Source organism: Heterodontus francisci, chromosome 21 (assembly GCF_036365525.1).
Source record: "Heterodontus francisci isolate sHetFra1 chromosome 21, sHetFra1.hap1, whole genome shotgun sequence".
NCBI classification, from domain to species: Eukaryota; Metazoa; Chordata; class Chondrichthyes; order Heterodontiformes; family Heterodontidae; genus Heterodontus; species Heterodontus francisci.
In genome coordinates, this window is record NC_090391.1 from 86,343,937 (window position 1) to 86,366,067 (window position 22,131).

The following is a 22,131-nucleotide window of genomic DNA, read 5'->3' on the forward strand; positions in this document are numbered from 1 at the left end:
GCCTGTGGGATGTTGCTGTGCACACACTGCCTGCAGGTTTCCTGCATTGCAACAGTGGACCACTTTCAAAATTAATTCATTGAGTGTCAACTGCTCCTGAGGGCCAATAATTACAAGAGCTGAACGTGAAGCTGTATAAAGGTTGTTTTCAGTTTAAAGATGGAGTTTAGCATTTTCTGAGGACTGTGATGGGATATTTGGATATGATCGCATTGTGGGATCCTGCTGTGCATACATTCCCTGCATCAATTTCTACATTACAACACTGAGGCAGAAACAGATGGGGAGAAAAAGAGGGAGAGAGGGAAACAGCTGGAGGTGGCAGGTTAAACAGAGAGAGAGAGAGAGACAGGCGGAGTGTGGGTGAGGGAGGGAAGGCAGAGAAAGATGGAGAAAGACAGAGAGAGAGAGAAATCCACACTCAAACTTTGGTTGAAGTGTCACCATTGCTGGGATCTTGCTGTGCACAGCTTGCAGGCTGTTATCAGACTGCTGCTTGTGGCATCTTGCTGTGTACCAATGACCTGCAGCATTTCCAACATTGCAACAGTGACGAGCACTTTAAAAATTAATTCATTGAGTGTCAAATACTTCTGTGAATCAGCAATGAAATGGGTGAAATGTGAAGGTTTGTAAAGGCTTGTTCTCATTCCCGAATAATGCTGGTGTTTTAGGCTGTGGGCTGAATTTGACAGTGAAATGAAACACCGGGAGACCATTTGAATTCAGTTTTTCAGGGATGGGAATGTGGATTACTCTCTCTATCCTTCTACAGGAGAGGGGATGGGGGTCTCCAGTGTTTGTGTGTTTTTACAATGAGGCAGAAACAGATGTCGAGAGACACAGAGAGAGATAGAGAGAGAGAGAGAGAGCAGAAAATGACAGGGTAAACACATCCACACTTCCCAGTCTCTGGTTCTGTGTCAGGGGATGCGTTTGTAAGTCACTGAGAGATTGTTTTATGTCAGTGAGTTTGAGAGAGAGTCCTGGGCTCTTGCTGCGTTTTATTTCTGTTCAAAAATGCTTTGCTTTGTTTGAATCAATTTTATTTCTCTTATTCCCAAGGAGAATCTTTTCGGAAGCTGCAGCTGTGATGATGCAGAGGGAGAATCTTTTGGCCACGTGGAATTCACAAACAAGAGCTTTAACCAGGGAGGGAAAGTAATAATAAATATATATTTGTCATTGTCAGATTGATTTCTAAATACAGAAAAGAAAACTGTTTGTGATTTCGGGGCTGATAGAAAAACAAAGTGCTGGAAATGCTCAGTATTTCCAGAACAGTATTTATTTCAGATTTCCAGCATCCTCAGTATTTTGATTTTGTTTTTTCGGGGGTCTGTGGATTTTTTTCCCACAAGGGAGGGGGCTGGATGGTGCTCCAAAGGGAATAGTTTGGGAATCGCTGCTCCAGAACAGTCAATGTAATCCCATAGATTTCCCTCTCTCCATCTCTTGCTGCAACTTGTTCCCTGCACCTTCCTCCTTGTTCCTAACTCTGTTTCTTCACATCTTCAAATCCCTATCTCTGTATCTCTCAACATCCTTTCTATCTCTGCCTCTCTCCAGAGTCTCACAGGTTTCCCTTGTCATTCTCTTTCTGCGACTCTCTGCATCTTTATCTGTCTCTCTCTCACTCCATTTCTTCTCTCACTCACTTCGAAATCCCTGAATCTTTCCATCTCTGCTCCTCCTTTCCTGCAAGATTATCTCTGCATTTCCCCCATCCCGCAGCATCCCTCTCTATTCTGTAAACGCATCTTACTTTGTATCTCTGCCCCTCCATATCTTTCTGTCTCTGCGTCTCTCTCTTGGTCTGGGATCTTTCTCAATATCTCCATTTCTCTCTCTCTCTCTGCCCTTCTCAGTATTTCCGACCCTCTGTTCTCAGTTTCTCTCACTGGTGTCGGACTCCCTGCATCTCATTCTCCAGCTCCCTTTCCATATATTTTTCTCTCTCTCTGTTCTGTCCTAATCCTGGGATCTGTTTTCTGTGTTTCTGTCCCTCTGTCAGGTGGTGGATTTGAACTCACAGCCTTTGTGTTGTGCAGGGTGATTGTGAAGTGGGATCCTGCTTTCCATCTCTGCCCAGTTTTTCTCCCATTGAGGTAAACACAGGGTAGAGATTCTGAACAGACAGCCGATACACAACCACCCTCCTCCCCTCCACCCTGGTTTGCACCATTGGCAAGAAGTCCAAGTCCAGCCCAGTGTTTCTTTGACTCTCTGTGTATCTGCTCCCCGACTGTCTCTGCCTGTCTCCTTGTGGTTCAATGGGGGAAGGGACAAGTCAGCCATTATCTAACATGGGTGGGACAGGATCAAAGGGCTGAATGGCCTCTTCCCGTCCCTGTGCAGAATCAATGTGTGAGTGTTTGTGTGTGTCTCCCTCTGTTTGATTGCCTGAAGCCGATGGGGATAGCAGGTGAAAGACCTTTCTGCAGAGAGGGCTGTGTCCTGTGCGTGAAAGGCTCAGAATGCCAGTTAGCCTCTGAAGGTCCTTGCTCCATGCCCGGCCCTGATTTTGGCCGGAAAGGAGTTAAAGGTGCCGGGGATCTGGGAGCAAGTTGTTGGAATTCCAGTGGCTTATCCAGATCTGGAATTAAAATGAACAGAAGATTGTCGGGAGACGGAGCCAAACCCAGGAAAGTGATGGAGGTGGGAATAACACGGTGGGGAGTGAGGGGGGTAGGGGGCTGTTCACGGGGATGATGATACAGGTTGGGAATTAGTAGAGGGGAAGCTTTTACAGGACAGGGAGGGTATTTAAAAACCGGGAGAGTTTACAGTGGAGAGCGGGGGGAGAATTAGATTGGGTTCAGTTAATGGGGGAGGGGGTGTATTTAGATGGGAGTCTGTTCACAGAACGGTGGGTATTTAGATGGTGGTCTGTTGCGGGCGGGTATAGAGATGGGAGTCTGTTCCCGGGGGGTATTTAGATGGGCGTTTGTTCCTGGGGGGGTTATTCAGAGGGGAGTTTGTTCCAGGAGGGTATTGAGATGGGAGTTAGTTCCTGGGGTTTATTCAGACGGGAGTTTGTTCCTGGGGGGTTATTCAGAGGGGAGTTTGTTCCAGGAGGGTATTGAGATGGGAGTTTGTTCCTGGGGTTTATTCAGAGGGGAGTTTTTTCCTGGGGGGGTATTTAGATGGTAGTTTGTTCATGGGGAGGTATTTAGATGGGAGTTTGTTCCTGGGGGTGTATTTAGATGGGAGTTTGTTCTGGGGATGTATTCAGTTGGGCGCTTGTTCCCGGGGGGTATTTAGATGGGAGTTTGTTCCTGGGAGGGTATTTAGATGGGAGTTTGTTCCTGGGGTGTAGTTAGATGGCAGTTTGATCTGCGGGGTGTATTTAGATGGCAGTCTGTTCCAGGGTGGGGGTATTAAGATGGGAGTTTGTTCCAGGGGGGTATTTAGATGGGGGTCTGTTCCTGGGGGGTGTTATTCAGATGGGAGTCAGTTACTGGGGGTGTAGTTAGATGGCAGTTTGTTCTGGGGGTTGTATTTAGATGGCAGTCTGTTCCGGGGTGGGGGTATTTAGATGGGAGTTTGTTCCCGGGGGGGAATTTCAATGGGTGTTTGTTCCCGGTGTCCATTTAGATGGGAATCTGTCCTGGGCGGGTGGTAGTTTGATGGGTTGACTTGCAACAGAGGGAAGGGGATAATTAGATGGGGGTCTGTTGATAATGAGGGTATTAGATGGGGGTCATTTAGCAGGGGATATCAGACAGTTGTCTGCCGATGAGGATTATTTAGATCGGGGGTGTCTGTACAAGGGGGGATGTTTTCTGGCGGGGGAATTGCAGGAAAATGATTTGCGTGGTGGATAACAATTGCGGGCCGTGGATAAATTGAGGGCGGTGGATACATTGAGCGTGGTGGATCGGGTCAGGAAAAGACAGAAAAATTTGGAAAGAGAGAGAGAAATGATAGAAAGAGAAATAGAGAAGACAGAAAGATTTAAAGAAAGGGAGAGAAAAAGAGAAGGGAAAAATGTGGAGGGAAATAACAGAGACACAAAGAAATTGAAGGCACCAAAGTGACAGACAGAAAGCCAGTGAGAAAGACAAAGAGAATCACAGTGAGATTGAGAGAGAGGACAGAGAATCACAGAGAGATTGAGAGAGAGGACAGAGAATCACAGAGAGTATGAGAGAGAGGACAGAGAAACACAGAGAGATTGAGGGAGAGGACAGAGAATCACAGAGAGATTGAGAGAGAGGACAGAGAAACACAGAGAGATTGAGAGAGAGGACAGAGAAACACAGAGAGATTGAGAGAGAGGACAGAGAAACACAGAGAGATTGAGAGAGAGGACAGAGAATCACAGAAAGATTGAGAGAGAGGACAGAGAATCACAGAGAGATTGAGAGAGAGGACACAGAATCACAGAGAGATTGAGAGAGAGGACAGAGAAAGCCATTGAGACAGAAAGACGCACAATCACTCAGAGAGAGAGAGAAACACAAAGTGAGGGGGAGAGAGAGAGATGGAGGAAGAGAGAAATAGTGAGAAAAACAGAGACAGAAATACAAGGTGAGGGAGAGATTCAGAAATAGAGAGAGTGAGAGAGAGATTCAGTGCGAGAGAGAGAGATTGAGAGAAAGAGAGATTGAGTGGGAGAGAGATTGAGTGAGGAGAGATTGAGTGGGAGAGAGATTGAGTGGGAGAGAGATTGAGTGGGAGAGAGATTGAGTGGGAGAGCGATTCAGTGAGAGAGAGATTCAATGGGAGAGAGATTCAGTGAGAGAGAGATTCAGTGGGAGAGAGATTCAGTGAGAGAGAGATTGAGTGAGAGAGAGATTGAGAGAGAGAGCGTTTCAGTGAGAGAGAGATTGAGTGAGAGAGAGATTGAGTGAGAGAGAGATTGAGTGGGAGAGAGATTGAGTGGGAGAGTGATTGAGTGGGAGAGAGATTCAGTGGGAGAGAAATTCTGTGGGAGAGTGATTCAGTGGGAGAGAGATTCAGTGGGAGAGAGATTCAGTGAGAGAGAGATTCAGTGAGAGAGAGATTCAGTGAGAGAGAGATTGACTGGGAGAGAGATTCAGTGGGAGAGAGACTGAGTGAGAGAGAGATTCAGTGCGAGAGAGAGATTGAGAGAAAGAGAGATTGAGTGGGAGAGAGATTGAGTGAGAGAGTTTCAGTGAGAGAGAGATTGAGTGAGAGAGAGATTGAGTGGGAGAGAGATTGAGTGGGAGATAGATTGAGTGGGAGAGAGATTGAGTGGGAGAGAGATTCAGTGAGAGAGAGATTCAATGGGAGAGAGATTCAGTGGGAGAGAGATTCAGTGGGAGAGAGATTCAGTGAGAGAGAGATTGAGTGAGAGAGAGATTGAGTGAGAGAGAGTTTCAGTGAGAGAGAGATTGAGTGAGAGAGAGATTGAGTGAGAGAGAGATTGAGTGGGAGAGAGATTGAGTGGGAGAGAGATTCAGTAGGAGAGAGATTCAGTGGGAGAGAAATTATGTGGGAGAGAGATTCAGTGGGAGAGAGATTCATTGGGAGAGAGATTCAGTGAGAGAGAGATTCAGTGAGAGAGAGATTCAGTGGGAGAGAGATTGAGTGAGAGAGAGATTGAGTGGGAGAGAGATTATGTGGGAGAGAGATTGGGTGGGAGAGAGATTCAGTGGGAGAGAGATTCAGTGGGAGAGAGATTCAGTGAGAGAGTGATTCAGAGAGAGATTCAGTGAGAGAGAGATTGAGAGAGAGAGAGATTGAGTGAGAGAGACTTAGTGAAAGAGACTGAGTCAGAAGAAGGGAGAAAAGCAGAAACAGACAATAAAGATGTGATACTCACCATCCCACACAGTCTGCTTTCCATCGTTGGACTCGAACTCCTTCCCGCCATCAGCTCATCCATGGGGACGAGCTCCTGGAGAGGGACATTGTGGTGGGATTTGGAGAAATGTGTCAGGACTGGGACAGGGAGTGTCGGGCATACAGACTGGACTCTCTCACACACACACACTGTAATCAGTTCCAATTCACCTGGGCACAGAGATTGAGACACAGAAACTCACCTTCAGAAACCAGCCGCATGGAAGGAAAGAATGTGGTCTGATGTTGTCCAAATATATCCCAGAACCTGTCACTCAAAACAGACAGTCTACCCAAAATGCAGCTCAACCAACCAGCTCTCAGCTTCTTGCATCTGTACACTCCCTCCCAGGTATGGGAAAGTCCAAGGTGAGTCTCTGTGCAAACAGCGAATGGGGGAGAGAGGGATATTCCAGCCATATCCCAAATGGACCACTCCAGACAGAAACCTGTCTGTCTCACTCTCTCCCTCCCCCAAAAACATCATTGACAGAGCAGAAAAACTGCTGTAATTTAAACCTGGAGGGACCGGTTTGGATAATGGCCATTTAACACTGATTGTATTGAATGTCTTTCACTATTCACCTCCAGTTAACAGAAAGTTCAGAAAATGACTCATTGCAATTACCTTGAAATTCTGACAAAGTGTTATTGTTGGAGAGGCCTGTCTGACTGCAGTACAAACATGTGGTTTTTATTCGGTTTTTCATTTCCACTGTGTGACAAACACTGAAACTAGAGCCAGGTTAATGAGGCAGCGAAGAGAACTTTTATAACCAGTGACATTTCACACAACAATTCTTACCCATATTTACAGTTGTATTTGTCAATTATTCTTTGCCCTGTATTTGATGCTGCTGTATTTATGTATTAACCGTAATCAATCAATAAAACCTTCTTAACATTCACCAGTTTAATGTTACAAGGGTTCACAAAGCTGGGAAATGGCCATTTAACACAAATGGTATTAAAGATCTTCCACTTTTCACCTCCAGTTTATATAAAGTTCAGCAATAAAGACCTTTACATTCTGACAAAGAGTTTTTACTGCTGCAATAAAGTGTCACTTGTTTCCATTTGCTTCCTGACTGTTTCTATCCTCTGTTCTCCCGGGGGATTCAGAGGGATTTTTGTTCATTGTTTGTCCACATTCAGGAGGTTCCAGATCCTCTGCAGCTGCTGTCCTGGAGAAATTAATTGCATTGCATTCAAAATCTTTCCCTCATTTTGGAGATATGAGGAGAGACTGTTTACACCAGTAGAGGGGTGAAACAAATAGGCAGGGAGTTATTATGGTCTGGAATTCACTGTCTGACAGGTTTCTGAAAGCAGATTCAATATTAACTTTCAAAGGTCAATTGGAGTAAAATTTCAACTACTCGTAGTTATAGTGGAGAAGATACCAACATCGAAAGAGAAGTGTGACAGAGAGAGATGTCATAACGTAGGTGATCAAGAAATCTACACAACTTATATTGAGAGTTTTTATTTATAAATAACTGTTTCAGTTTTATTTGGTCCTGTTGTTTCATTTATACATTACCGTTAATCACTCAATATAACTTTCCAAACAGGAACGAGTTTCATGTTACAAGTGTTCACACAATAGAAAAATAGCCATTTTACAAAAGTTGCATTGAAATTATTTTATTCAGCATCTCAAGTTTAATATAATGTAAATTCTTCAGACTTGTGGAAACTTTCAAACTCAGCAAGGGAATCTCCCATCAGTAATGGCTCAGCATCTCCATTTGCTGGTGTCCCTGTCTCACTGCAGTTAATGTCCCTCTCTCACCTGCCTCACTGCTGGTGTCCCTGTCTCACTGCAGTCACTGTCCCTTCGTCACCATCTCCATCTCCTGGTGTCCCTGTCTCACTGCAGTTAATGTCCCTCTCTCACCATCTCCATCTGCTGGTGTCCCTGTCTCACTGCAGTTACTGTCCCTTCCTCACCATCTCCATCTCCTGGTGTCCCTGTCTCACTGCAGTTAATGTCCCTTCGTCACCATCTCCATCTCCTGGTGTCCCTGTCTCACTGCAGTTAATGTCCCTCTCTCACCATCTCCATCTGCTGGTGTCCCTGTGTCACTTCAGTTACTGTCCCTTCCTCACGATCTCCATCTCCTGGAGTCCCTGTCTCAATGCAGTTAATGTCCCTCTCACACCATCTCCATCTGCTGGTGTTCCTGTCTCACTGCAGTTAATGTCTCTCTCTCACAATCTCCACCTGCTGGTGTCCCTGTCTCACTGCAGTTGATGTCCCTCTCTCACCATCTCCATCTGTTGGTGTCCCTGTCTAATTGCAGCTACTGCCCCCTCTCACAATCTCCATCTGCTGGTGTCCCTGTCTCACTGCAGTTATTGTCCCCTCTCACCATCTCCATCTGCAGGTGTCCCTGCCACACTGCAGTTACTGTCTCTCGCTCACCATCTCCATCTGCTGGTGTCCCTGCCTCACTGCAGTTACTGTCCCTCTCTCACCATCTCCATCTGCTGGTGTCCCAGCCTCACTGCAATTACTGCCCCTCTCAACACATCACAATCACTGCGATTTGCAGCTTTGTCCACGGGATACGGTTGTTGACAAAGCACCCACTAGGTGGCGCTGTACTCGCACATGCGCAAAAGTACACTATTCCAGTTGAACGTCAGGGTCTGCCCACGCTCAGGCAGCTGCCAGGACTAAAGATGGCGCCGGTCAAATAATCACAGAGGCGGGTGGAGGGTGGGAGGTGGAGCTGGAGGTCTGGTGGGGGGGAGGAGGGGGAATGGGATTTAGTTCCAGTGTTTGAAACCTTTCAGCTCTTTCTATGCTTTCACTAATTTAACAATGAGATTGAGAGGGTATTTCACCCCCTTCTTCAGCTCCTGTCTGAATTTAGTCTGGGTCACAATGTAAATACATGTGTTGGTGCAGGAACTGAGATTCTGCAGCATCTTTGATGTTTGCTCTGTGATATAGAGAGGGTCAGTGTTGGAGGAATAATAATAAATATCTACAATTCGCCTGTAAATGATAGAACCAACCTGGATCACCCATAACAGGATAAAACTGCCGGATATACCGAAGAGTAAAATAATTGATTTCCTGCGATTCTCCATCTCTGGGTCCTTGTGATTCTCTGCATTGCTGTGGCGCCGGAATCCCCTGCGGACTTTACTGGAGAATAAAATCCGTCTGACAGTCAGAACATTGAGCAGCAAAATCAGAAAGACCGGGACACAAGGGGTTAAAATGAGGTCAAACAATTCAAATGCCCCCCATATGAGGGAAGTAAAGAATCTCAGTTTAATAACACAACCCATGGGAACATTATCAATAATGTATTGTTGTTTCACTGTAAAGTACCAGGGGAGAGACTCTAAACAGCCCAGCACACTCACTGTTCCCACAAACACAGCCGCCCTTTTCTCGCTGCAATATTTTGTTTTCAGCTTCTCACAGCAAATGGCCACAAATCGATCAAAGGTGAAAGTGACTGTGAGCCAAACAGAAACAACTGTGGATGCAGAAAGCAGAACGGCAATGGGAGAACACACAGGAGTAATTCTCAGGAATGAATATGGGAAATAAATTCCAACAATCCAGTTCAATATGGGATTAGTGATAACCACCAGGAGATCAGACACTGCCATTCCCACCAGCTAAACACTGATACATTTGGAGAGACCGCACTTTCCTCGGGACAGGATCACAATCGCCACCAAGTTAACTGGAAGAGAGAGAGAAAAGGAAGCAGAGAAATTACTGATCAGACCTGGAGACAAAGCAGCAGTTTGACAGGATCTGGGCTGAAATTTCCAGCTTTGTTGCTGCATCGAGCAGTGAAAACTGATTCATTGACCCGGGCAGTGCTTTGTCACAGTGAAATGTTTGAAAACACAGTTATTAGTAATGAATTGGGAAATTGATGCAGAAAGTGAATAAAGTCAGCACCGGATCTACTGGAAGTACTGAGTGAGGATGCAGTGTCAGTGGGGAAATGAGAAGGGGTTTTACAGAGATGGAGCCCAATGGGTTAATTGGGAATGTGTCTCCAGACTGTTGGTTGGGAAGGTTTGGGGAGAGCGGGATGTGTAGCTGGTTTGTTGCTCTGGGTTCAGGGAAAAGACATAGACTGTCATCAAATGGGAAAACTGCAGCACTGTGTTAGAGCATCAGCAAAGATCAAGAATGGCAGAGCAGGCTCTAAGGGCTGAATGGCCACCTCCAGCTCCCATGTTACTGTATTCCTATCAGGTTGGACAAAGGACATGGAGGTGGAGCCAGTGAGTGAGATTGGGAGGGAGAGACGTAAAAGGACATGTTGAAGCAGGAGGGGAGAATGGAGCAGTTGGTTTGGGAAAGTGGATAAACTGAAGCAATGGATGAGGAGACTGAGGAATCAATACAGTGAGAGGAGAGGCTGAGATTGACAGGGAGAGACTGCAGCAGAGTGTTAGAGGAAATATAATCTATAGATCCCAGTAATACAACTCAATTCATACATTCAAACAATAATCCCTGTGGTTATTGGTGTTGGAGAACAGTTCATTGTTTATACAATATAGTCAATATATTTAGTTTGTACAGGCAATTAAATATAAATGTAAATATATTTCTGATATCAGCCTCGCTCTTTATTGAATTCAGCAGTCACAGAGATTTTAAAGTGCAGTATTTAAATAATGAATTACCATCAGTGATGAACTGATTCTATTCTGTTTATTCAGTCACTAAGTAAGGAATAGGAACTTTCTACAAAACAAAATGAGGACCTGACAGAAATCAACACAGAGGATCAAGTCCAACAGGAAAATGAACACAATCTGAAAACAGACAACTTCAACTCACAGTTTCTCTCACTAATTGTTCTGGACATTCCAGCACTTTATGATAGTGAATTATTGACACTGCTGCTTCTTTCTCTTTCTCTTCACTTCTGCTTTTCTTTTCCCGAAGGTTTCGTTCTCCCTGCTCCTTTTCTCCTTCCCTATCTCTCTGGAGTACTCACACCCTGCAAACAGTTACTTAATGCTGCTTTTCACATATGATTTATTCCTCACATTCTGCGTCTGTGTTCTGTTCACCAGCCCCAGTTTCAATGATTCTATTCTCAGAGTCAGTTTGTTCAATAGTGAAACCTCTGTGAATAATTTAATGTCTCTCCAGAACACTCAAGTCTCCACCTGTTCACCTGCACTCTTGACTTCATCTACAATACATGGAATAAACAGGATCGAAAGCTACTTCAGACAAACCTCACAATCATTGAAATTCCTTCTCCTGGAATTATAAAGTAATCTGTTAGAATGTGGAATTGTTTAATTAATAAAACAGCAACATCAGCACTGCAGCTGATAATCTACAGATAAATGGAAAGACTCTTGATTCCAAGTGTCAGAGTGAAAACCAGTAAAACATCACATCAATACATCCTATTTTACAATGTAGTCCAGTGACAGTGAAGGTCCACAGTGAAGCAGAGAAGGAGAAGTGAAAGTGTCAGCAGCAAACTCATGTCAGTAGCTAAACTTCTGAAGCAGCGTCAGACACACACAGAATGAAATAATATTTGATAACAGTAATAATCAATAAATACATTGAAATGCCACTTAAACTGAGCCATGTTATTGGGGAAGGAGGACATTGTGATTTCCGCTTGTGACACTGAGACTGTGAGATGTCCCATTATTGATCACCAAAATATAAAGACTCATATAAATAATCCAGGACGGATTTGGTCCACATCATGAAACTGTTGAAAACTTCTGATTGTTTGATTTTTGATCTTAACTAAAACACCTCAGTCAAAAGCATTCGCTGCACAGAATAATCCAGGAAGAGTGCAACGGCTACCGAAACCAATACCATGAAAGACATGATACAACGCCTGCAAGAATGAAAGAGTAGACAATGAGGAGATTCCATCCGTAAATTGCTGGAAAATAACAGGCGGCTGTGTAACACACACAGTGAGAAATAATACCCAGAAGCACAGTTAACATCGATTTACACCATTAACAGCTGAGATACTGGCTTACCAGGAACTCCAATTGCTGCAAGTACAGGATAGTAAATGTCCTCCATCGGATACATTACTGGATATTCCATTTCTGTGCGAAGCAGAGTCTTCTGTGAGCCTGGAATCCACAGCTCCACCAAGCACTCTGAGCTGATCCATTCCAATGGGTCCTGATTTATACAGGGGATAAGTCTCCACTGACACGGTTATACCCCTGATCATTGCTGTTAGTTATACTCACCTGAACAAACACATTACATCAGCAGCTTTGACTCTGATGTAAATAATGTGGTGGATAAAACACAATCATTTCAATGTCAATGACATTTTCTGAGCAAGACGTCTCTCGGGAATAAACCTGAAATCTGCACTCATACTGGATGGATGGCAAGTTTGAGAGGGGTCATTTACATTTTCCATATTATTGCATTGAGGTTGTACCGTCCTGGCATTTCTGTTGGAAATGTAACTGATCTGTCTGCAGTGGACACTTAATCCAGGGACAAAAGCAATCCCGTTTCACTCTGTTCCTGCCTTTTCCCAGTAAAAATGTAAACTTTGAGTCTCTGATTCGGGACCATGTTCAGGGTTACAGCCCAGAAACTACTGTGAGTGATATTACGGGACAGACACTGTATGCATCCATTTGGGAGGCAGTTGGGTAGTGATAATATCAATGGTCACGTAATCCAGAGGCCCAACCTGATGGCCTGGGGACAGGGGTTCATATCCCACCACAGCAGCTACATAAAACAGAGGGAGCTCCCTTTCTGTGTATAAAGTAGAGGAAGCTAGCTCTCCAGCTATAAAGTGGAAGGAGCAGCCTCTCTATTTATAATGTGGAGGAAGCGCCCTCTCTATGTATAAAGTAGAGGGAGCGCCCTCTCTATGTATATAGTGGAGGGAGCTCCCTCTCTATGTATAAAGTGGAGGGAGCTCCTTCTTTATTTATAAAGTTGGGGGCGATGAAGGAAAGAGGAGCGAGGGAAACGAAAACAAATGGGGAAATGGAGAGATAGGGACAAAGTGGAAGAAAGTGAGAGACAGAAGAGAAAGCGAAATGAGACCTTGACAGAACCCCAGGAACAATCCCCATTGTCTGCCCAGACGGTATTTGGGGTTTAATGTGAGGGTTTTAAGGATGAGTGTTAGATGAGTGTTTGATATTTTCAAACTGCATTGATATTCCCAACAAAAGCAAGAGTCAAAGATTCAAAATTAACCAAACCAAAGGTTTAAAGCATTGCTGTCCATGTACAGAGGGACGGAGAGATGGAAGGAGTGAGACACAGACGGAGAGAGACACAGACAGACTGCGGACAGAGACAGAGGGAGAGAGAGAGACAGAGGTAGAATGATAGAGGAAAAAGAAGAAGCAGAGGCAGAGTGAGACAGACAGAAAGGGAGACAAGCAGATGCAGAGGGAGAGAGGCAGATGCAGAGGGAGAAAGGGACAGTGAGAGAGAGAGAGGGAGGGAGACAAACAGAGGGAGAAACAGAAAAAGCGGGAGAGACAGAGAGAGAGAGGGAGGGCGAGATTATAGGAAAAACATTACATCTAATAATGTTGAAAGAAGATAGAATTAAAAAGTAAAACTGGCTGTGTGCAGGAACTAATTTTGAAAGGAAAGATCAGGGGTTTAGTGTGAATGTTTTGGGGGTAAGTGCTGGATCAGTGATTGATATTTTCAAACTGAAGTAACCTTTAATATTATTGAAAAAAATATTGTTTCACACTGACAAACTTTAGAAGCAGGGGAAATGGGATACAGTGTGTGAGGGGACCTTGACAGAACCTCAGTAACAATCTCCATTATCTGCACAGTTCTGTATTGGGGGTTTAGTGTGAGAGTTTAGGAGGCGAGTGTTGAACAGTGTTTGATATTTTCAAACTGCAGTAACGTTCCCAGCAAGGGCAAGATTTACAGGTTCCAAATTAAACCAGAAATGGATAAAAACATTTCTGTCCAAGGAGAGAGAGATGGTGCTTGAGACAGAGTCATGGAAAGAGGCAGAGAAAGAGGGAGAGGGTGAGGGAGAGAGAGTGAGAAAGATAGGAGGAAACAGACATGAGAGAGAGAGACAGAGAGAGGATGAGACAAGTGGTAACAATCATTAACAATCCTCATTATCTGCCCAGTCCTGTTTTTGGAGGTTCGTGTGAGTGTTTTAGGGGTGAATGTTGGATCAGTGTTTCATATTTTCAAACTGCAGTGACATTCCCAACAAGGCTGTTAAAGTACAGAAGAGCAGGGAGGTTATGCTGGAACTGCATAACTCATTGCGTAAGCACCATAATGAGACCTCCCAGGGCAGGTGCAGTGTGAGTTTAGATACAGAGTAAAGCAGTGGCTTCAGGGAAGGAGGGAGAGACGGGCAGAAAGAGTGAGGAGCTACGGGGAGGCAGTCAGATTGCAGGAGAAACTTTACATCTAACTACGTGAAAAAAATAAATCATTAAAAATATAAATGGACTGCGCACTGAAAATACTGTCCGCACACAACAACTAAAGTCACACACCATCTTAACTTGAAACTATTTCGCCATTCATTCACTGTTACTGGGTCAAAATCCTGGAACTCCCTTCCTAACAGCACTGTGGGTATACCTACCCCACATGGACTACAGTGGTTCAAGAAGGAGGCTCAACACCACCTTCTCAAGGGCCATTAGGAATGGGTAATAAATGCTGGCCTGGCCAGTAACACACACATCCAAAAAATAAATAAGGCAAATCAAAAGTTGACACCGAGTCAGTTAAGGAGCTATTGGACGAGATGAACAAAAAATTGGTGAAAGAGGTTGGTTGGAGGGAGCGTCTTCAAGAGGAAAGAGAGTTAGTGAGACGGAGAGGTTTAGGAAAGGAATTCCAGAGTTAGGGTCTTGGCAGCTTGAAGACACGGCCACCAATGGTGGGACGATTCAAATTGAGGATGGTCAAGAGTCCAGAATTAGAGGATCGCAGATATTGGTGGATTGTGGAGCTGGAGGAGATTGCAGAGATAGGAAGGGGTCATTTGTGGAAGACAGTTCCAAACTTCTACCACCCTTTGTATGGAGAAGTGTTTCTAACTTTCATCTTTGAAAGGGCTTTCGACTAATTTTTGATTTTTAGACAGTCCCCCCCCCCGTCCGAGTCTGTCCTCATCGAATACTCACAGGACAGGTACGCACGGGGTTAGATACAGAGTAAAGATCCATCTACCAATGCCACACTCGCTGTTCTTCTGTCTCTTTCTCCTCATCTCTCACTGCCTGCAACACCCTTTCTCTGCCTCTCCTTCTCCCTCTTCCCATCCTGAGAGCAAGAGGGAGAGATTGAGATAGTGTGCAGAGGGAGATAGAGAGCGAAAAGGGGGAGATAGACTCTGACACTCTCTGACACTCTCTGACACTCTCTGACTCCCTCTGACTCTCTCTGACTCTCTCAGACTCTCTCAGACTCTCTGAGAAGAAATAGGGTTTCAGAGTGTCGATGAGAGGGGAAGAGAGAGATAGACATGGAGAGAGATTACCAGCAAGAGAGTTTCCCAGAGCTTACCTCTCTGTCTCTGCCTATCACTCTTTTCTAATTTGTTACCATCTCCATCTATTTTTTTCCCTCTACCCCGATGGTTCACACTCCATGCCTCTCGCTCGTATGTCTGTGTCTACTGTAGTGAAGGATTGCATCAAATTATTATGTTTTACATTTGCTCTTTCAATCTAACTGAACAATCTCTTCGACTGTGAACAGAGGGGCCTTGGAGTGAATGTCCACTCATTCCTGAGGGTAACAGGACAGGTGGATAAGGTGGTTAAGAAGGCTTTCAGAATACTTTAAAATAAAAACAAGAAATGCTGGAACCACTCAGCAGGTCTGGCTGCATCTGTGAAAAGAGAAGCAGAGTTAACGTTTTGGGTCAGTGACCCTTCTTCGGAACTCTTTCCTTTATTGGCTGATGTAGAGAATATAAGAGCAGGGAGGTTATGCTAGAACTTTATAAAACACTAGCTAGACCACAGCTAGAGGACTGTGTACAGTTCTGGTCAGCACATTACAGGAAGGATGTGATCACACTAGAGAGGGTACAGAGGACATTTACAGAGGATTTAGTCAGGAATGGAGAATTGTAACTATGTGTAAAGATTGGATAGGCTGGAATTGTTTTCTTTGGAACAAAGAAGGTTGAAGGGAAGATTTAATTGAGGTGTATAAAATAATGACGGGCCAAGATAGAGTGGATAGGAAAAACCCATTACCCTTAACAGAGGGGTCAATAACCAATGGCATGGATTACAAGATTTCCACACCAATATCATGAGGGTGTGATGGCTCAAATGGTGGAATATCTGGCTGGATGTTTACAATGGAGCGATTTCCTTCCTGATCATCAAAACTGTCCACCTGGGCCCCAACTTCATCCACATATCTCCCACTCTACCAATATTTCACTCGACATACCTATCTTTCTCTATTTGCGTACACAACAGTGAATACATTGAATAAATAGATCTTACATTGTGCCTTTCAATCCACCCCAACAATCTCTCTCTCGCCAACCTTGTCCCTCTCAACAGCACGCCCTCTATCTGCATATCTAAGCCTCTCTCCCTCTGTCTCCCTCTTAGTGTCAGAGATAGCAGGAGGGAGAGATAGAGAGAGGAATACAGAGAGAGACACAGAGAACAACCCCAGCTTCTCCAATCTATCCACGTAACTGAAGTCCCTCATCCCTGGAACCATTCTTGTGAATCTTTTCTGCACCCTCTCTAATGCCCCCACATTCTTCATAAAGTACGGTGTCCAGAATTGGACAATGCTCCAGTTGAAGGCAAACCAGCATTTTACAAAGGTCATAATTTCTTTGCTTTTGTATTCAATTTCTCTATTTATATTCTCAGGACCCCTTCTGCCGTTTAACCACTTTCTGAACCTGTCCTGCCACCTTCAATGATTGGAGCACAAATACTCCCCTGATGTGCCTGTTCCTGCACCTCCTTTAGATTTCTATCCTTTACTTTATGTCGTCTCTCCTCCTTTTTCCTAAACGTGGAGGCGGATGATGTGGGCATGGTTCAGAATGAATACATTGCGACTGCCTTCACAAAAGAGGGGACACAGACATTGTAGTCAATGAGGAGGGGTTTGAAATATTGAATAGGATAAACAGTGAGAGAGGAAATATTAAGGGGTTTAGCATCTTTGAAAGCTGATAATTCACCAGGGTCAGGCTGTTCAGAGGTGCAAGGGAGGAAATATCAGAGGCTCTGACCATCATTTTCCAATCTTCTCTGGTTATAGTCGTACTGCCAGAGGACTGGAGGACTGCAGATGTTGTACTCTTGATCAACAAGGGAGAAAGTAAAAGACTGAGTAATTACAGGCCACCCAGCCTAATCACTGTGGAGGGCAATTTATTGGGCACAAGGGAATGATTAATTCCTTTCTAGTACTGTGTCTCAGTGTCTCCATGTCTGTGTCTCTGTCACAATTTGAGCACCACCGTTACATTGGTGAGGAGTCGGTCTCTGGAATAAATGTCCCAGTGTTGTGGTAACATAAAATGGCCACCGAGAACAAGCCTAAAATGGCTGACTAATGTTTGTGGATTTCCACAGATATTTGAGAGAGGAGAGAGAGAGACAGACAGACAGAAAGAGAGACAAAGAGAGAGACACAGACCAAGACACAGAGAGTGATCGCAAGATATTTGTCACTGGACAGAGGAGGAGGCCATTTGGCCCCTCAACCCTCTTCTGTCATTCAATGAGCTCATGGCTGATGTGTGATCTAAGTCCATGTGATCTTTGCCCCTTAATACCTTTGGTTAACAAAAATCTATCAATCTCAGATTTAAAAACGAACAAGTGTCTCAGCATCAATTGTTGTTTTTGGAATAGAGTTCCAAACTGATACCACACCTGGTGTTTTGAAGTGTTTCTTCATTTCACCCCTGAAATGTTATTCGACTGCGTTTAGATTTTAAGACTATGCCTCCAGGTTCCTGACTCCGCAGCCAGTGGGAATTGTTACTCTCTGTCCACCCTTTCAGTTTCCCTTCTTATCTTGAAAACATTCATCAAATCACCCCACAACCTTCTAAATTCCAGGGAAAGGTCATGTTGGTGCAGGAGGGGAGACTGGAGCAGATGGTTTGGGAAAGTGGATACACTGAAGCAATGGATGAGGAGCATGAGGGTTCAATGCAGTGAGAGGAGAGGCTGAGATTCACAGGGAGAGACTGCAGCAGAGTATTAGAGGAAATCTAATCTATAGATCCCAGTAATACAACTCAATTAATACATTCAAACAATAATCCCTGTGGTTATTGGTGTTGGAGAACAGTTCATTGTTTATACAATATAGTCAATATATTTAGTTTGTACAGGCTATTAAATATAAATGTAAATATATTTCTGATATCAGCCTCGCTCTTTATTGAATTCAGCAGTCACAGAGATTTTAAAGTGCAGTATTTAAATAATGAATTACCATCAGTGATGAACTGATTCTATTCTGTTTATTCAGTCACTAAGTAAGGAATAGGAACTTTCTCCAAAACAAAATGAGGACCTGACAGTAATCAACACAGAGGATCAAGTCCAACAGGAAAATGAACACAATCTGAAAACAGACAACTTCACCTCACAGTTTCTCTCACTAATTGTTCTGGACATTCCAGCACTTTATGTTACTGAATTATTTACACAGCTGCTTCTTTCTCTTTCTCTTTACTTCTGCTTTTCCTTTACCGTCGGTTTCGTTGTCCCTGCTCCTTTTCTCCTTCCCTATCTCTCTGGAGTACTCACACCCTTTAAATTGTTACTTAATGCTACTTTTCACATTTGATTTATTCCTAACATTCTGCGTCTCTGTTCTGTTCACCAGCCCCAGGTTCAATGATTCTATTCTCAGAGTCAGTTTGTTCAATGGTGAAACCTCTGTGAATAATTTAATGCATCTACAGAACACTCAAGTCTCCACCTGTTCACCTACACTCTTCACTTCATCTACAATACATGGAATAAACAGGATTGACAGCTACTTCCAGACAAATCTCACAATCATTGAAATTCCTTCTCCTGGAATTATAAAGTAATATGTTAGAATGTGGAATTGTTTAATTAATAAAACAGCAACATCAGCGCTGCATCTGATAATCGACAGATAAATGGAAAGACTCTTGATTCCAAGTGTCAGAGTGAAAACCAATAAAACATCACATCAATACTTTCTATTTTACAATGTGGTACAGTGACAGTGAAGGTCCACAGTGAAGCAGAGAAGGAGAAGTGAAAGTGTCAGCAGCAAACTCAGTTCATTCACCAGACTTCTGAAGCAGCGTCAGACACACACAGAATGAAATAATATTTGATAACAGTGATAATCAATAAATACATTGAAATGCCAGTTAAACTGAGCCATGTTATTGGGGAAGGAGGACATTGTTCTAACCCCTTGTAACACTGAGACTGTGAGATGTCCCATTATTGATCACCAAAATATAAAGACTCATATAAATAATCCAGGACGGATTTGGTCCACATCATGAAACTGTTGAAAACTCCTGATTGTTTGATCTTTGATCTTAACTAAAACACCTCATTCAAAAGCATTCGCTACACAGAATAATCCAGTAAGAATGCAACGGATACCGAAACCAATACCATTAAAGACATGATGCAACGCCTGCAAGAATGAAAGAGTAGACAATCAGGATATTCCATCTGAAAATTGCTGGAACATAACAGGCGGCTGTGTAACACACACAGTGGGAAATAATACCCAGAAGCACAGTTAACATCGATTTACACCATTAACAGCTGAGATACTGGCTTACCAGGAACTCCAATTGCTGCAAGTACAGGATAGTAAATGTCTTCTATCTGATACATTGCTGGATATTCCATTTCTGTGCGAAGCAGAGTCTTCTGTGAGCCTGGAATCCACAGCTCCACCAGGCACTGTGAGCTGATCTATTCCAATGGGTCCTGATTTATACAGGGGATAAGTCTCCACTGACACGGTTATACCCCTGATCATTGCTGTTAGTTATACTCACCTGAACAAACACATTACATCAGCAGCTTTGACTCTGATGTAAATAATGTGGTGGATAAAACACAATCATTTCAATGTCAATGACATTTTCTGAGCAAGACGTCTCTCGGGAATAAACCTGAAATCTGCACTCATACTGGATGGATGGCAATTTTGAGAGAGGTCATTTACATTTTCCATATTATTGCATTGAGTTTGTACCGTCCTGGCATTTCTGTTGGAAATGTAACTGATCTGTCTGCAGTGGACACTTAATCCAGGGACAAAAGCAATCCCGTTTCACTCTGTTCCTGCCTTTTCCCAGTAAAAATGTAAACTTTGAGTCTCTGATTCGGGACCATGTTCAGGGTTACAGCCCAGAAACTACTGTGAGTGATATTACGGGAAAGACACTGTATGCATCCATTTGGGAGGCAGTTGGGTAGTGATAATATCACTGGTCACGTAATCCAGAGGCCCAACCTGATGGCCTGGGGACAGGGGTTCATATCCCACCACAGCAGCTACATAAAACAGAGGGAGCTCCCTTTCTGTGTATAAAGTAGAGGGAGCTCGCTCTCCAGCTATAAAGTGGAAGGAGCAGCCTCTCTATTTATAATGTGGAGGAAGCGCCCTCTCTATGTATAAAGTAGAGGGAGCGCCCTCTCTATGTATATAGTGGAGTGAGCTCCCTCTCTATGTATAAAGTGGAGGGAGCTCCTTCTTTATTTATAAAGTTGGGGGCGATGAAGGAAAGAGGAGCGAGGGAAACGAAAACAAATGGGGAAATGGAGAGATAGGGACAAAGTGGAAGAAAGTGAGAGACAGAAGAGAAAACGAAATGAGACCTTGACGGAACCCCAGTAACAATCCCCATTGTCTGCCCAGACGGTATTTGGGGTTTAATGTGAGGGTTTTAAGGATGAGTGTTAGATGAGTGTTTGATATTTTCAAACTGCATTGATATTCCCAACAAAAGCAAGAGTTAAAGATTCAAAATTAACCAAACCAATGGCTTAAAGCATTGCTGTCCATGTACAGAGGGACGGAGAGCTGGAAGGAGTGAGACACAGACGGAGAGAGACACAGACAGACTGCGGACAGAGACAGAGGGAGAGAGAGAGACAGAGGTAGAATGATAGAGGAAAAAGGAGAAACAGAGACAGAGGGGGAGAGACAGAAAGGGAGGCAGGCAAATGCAGAGTGAGACAGACAGAAAGGGAGGCAAGCTGATGCAGAGGGAGAGAGACAGATGCAGAGGGAGAAAGGGACAGTGAGAGAGAGAGAGGGAGGGAGACAAACAGAGGGAGAAACAAAAACATCGGGAGAGGCAGAGAGAGAGAGAGGGAGGGCGAGATGATAGGAAAAACATTACATCTAATAATGTTGAAAGAAGATAGAATTAAAAAGTAAAACTGGCTGTGTGCAGGAACTAATTTTGAAAGGAAAGATCAGGGGTTTAGTGTGAATGTTTTGGGGTAAGTGCTGGATCAGTGATTGATATTTCCAAACTGAAGTAACCTTTAATATTATTGAAAAAAATATTGTTTCACACTGACAAACTTTCGAAGCAGGGGAAATGGGATACAGTGTGTGAGGGGACCTTGACAGAACCTCAGTAACAATCTCCATTATCTGCACAGTTCTGTATTGGGGGTTTAGTGTGAGAGTTTTGGGGGCGAGTGTTGATCAGTGTTTGATATTTTCAAACTGCAGTAACGTTCCCAGCAAGGTCAAGATTTACAGGTTCAAAATTAACCAAGAAATGGATAAAAACATTTCTGTCCAAGGAGAGAGAGATGGTGCTTGAGACAGAGTCATGGAAAGAGGCAGAGAAAGAGGGAGAGGGTGAGGGAGAGAGAGAGAGAAAGATAGGAGGAAACAGACATGAGAGGGAGAGACAGAGAGAGGATGAGACAAGTGGTAACAATCATTAACAATCCTCATTATCTGCCCAGTCCTGTTTTTGGAGGTTAATGTGAGTGTTTTAGGGGTGGATGTTGGATCAGTGTTTCATATTTTCAAACAGCAGTGCCATTCCCAACAAGGCTGTTAAAGTATATAAGAGCAGGGAGGTTATGCTGGAACTGCATAACTCATTGCGTAAGCACCATAATGAGGCCTCCGAGGGCAGGTGCAGTGTGAGTATAGATACAGAGTAAAGCAGTGGCTTCAGAGAAGGAGGGAGAGACGGGCAGAAAGATTGAGGAGCTACGGGGAGGCAGTCAGATTGTAGGAGAAACTTTACATCTAACTACGTGAAAAAAATAAATCATTAAAAATATAAATGG